Raw genomic sequence first — 1,562 nt, forward strand, 5'->3', positions numbered from 1 at the left:
CATGGTCGGTTTCTCCAAGTGTAGTCCCATGTGTCAGTGAAGAGGCAAGCCGAAGCGCGTTCCGTTTGCGTGAGCCGTGTGCAGGACCGAACGTGTGTGGGTGCAATGCGACCGCGACAGGAGTGTTGTGAGTGTACCACATTTTTTCCTTTTAAACTAGGTACTTCGCCCCCTAAAAAAATTGTTGCTTCGCGCGATCCATCGATACTACTACTAGTAATCCGGTAATCCCGACTAAAATGGCGCGGCCGGGTCTTTTCCTGCATGATATGCTGGGAGGTTGGCTTAGTTGGATTTTTTAGGACGAGTAATGCTACACCTATGTAATCCCAGTTACATAATTAACATAATGTGAAACGTGTGAGCTGTTGATTGTAGATTGGGGGAGGGAGGGGCCCACCACCATGAAAATCAGGGGAGGAGAGAGAGAGGCAATTTACGTTAACCCTTTCGTAGTTTCCCGTAGATGTAGAAAGATGTGTCTGATCCTGCAATATAGGTCGTCCGATCTATATCTAATGGATAGGAAGGAAACTATGACAATTTACCCGCACTCCTCTCCACATTTGTAGATAAGGCTTTCCCTCGTTCATCCTTTTCTCCCACAACATCTTGATCTTCCGTGCAATGCACGGGCATCTTGCTAGTACTCCTACAATATGTATATTATTGTGAAAGTTCATATACACCGGCCAAGATTAATGCAAATAGGGCAGATTTCATTACATTTCGAACTTTTATAGGACAAAAAAAATAAAAGAAACCCGACCCTAAACCTATTCTACGGCGGCGACCGACATCCTCCATCTGTGATCTCCATGTACGGGGGCACGGTTCAAGACCCGTGAAGTGAAGGTGCGGTCTCCCGCGAGGAAAAGTAGAACACGGGACATGGACCGGCCAGTTGGCACCCCGTGCCCTGCCGCCTACCATGCCCTACTCATCCTCGGAGGAGTCCCCGACCTCGGCGGTGCCGGACGTTGGACGGCGGCAAGTAGGACGCGTGGTTGACGGTGCTCTAGCCGTCGGCCGCCAGCGTGGCCACCGCTTGTGCGGCGACTTGAGCGAGGGCGGTGACCTCGAGCTCCATCCCCGAAGACAAGCTCTCCCGCAGACCAAACATACCGTTGGTCGTGCCACAGCACTAATGCCACCCTCGGCAAACTGAAACCGCCCGTGTCTAGCAATGATATGAGTGTGTCGCTCACCGCGGTCGCCGTGTCCAGAGGCGGTGCTGGAGCTGTGCCCCATTGTTGGCCCCAATGACCCACATGAATGGTTGTCGGCGGTGAGGATATCATGGGACAACTCCTGCATTGGACTAGTCTGCGCTACGTCGTCCCAACGGGTGTGCCCCACATGTCTGTTTCCCTGTTTTCCCGGCCATATTCGAGCGTCAGTGCTCTGTGTTGCGCATTAGGCCTTTCACTATGTAGGCCAAGCGAGACAACTTATTGTTTATTTGAGCCGTTCAAGTATAATCATGTGGCGTTTGCTTATTTCTCATTCCTCTCCAACCCTCTTCTCCATCGATCATGTCGCCCTCCAGTCGAGTCCATCGT

The sequence above is a fragment of the Triticum aestivum genome, chromosome 3A (assembly GCF_018294505.1).
Source record: "Triticum aestivum cultivar Chinese Spring chromosome 3A, IWGSC CS RefSeq v2.1, whole genome shotgun sequence".
Taxonomy (NCBI): domain Eukaryota; kingdom Viridiplantae; phylum Streptophyta; class Magnoliopsida; order Poales; family Poaceae; genus Triticum; species Triticum aestivum.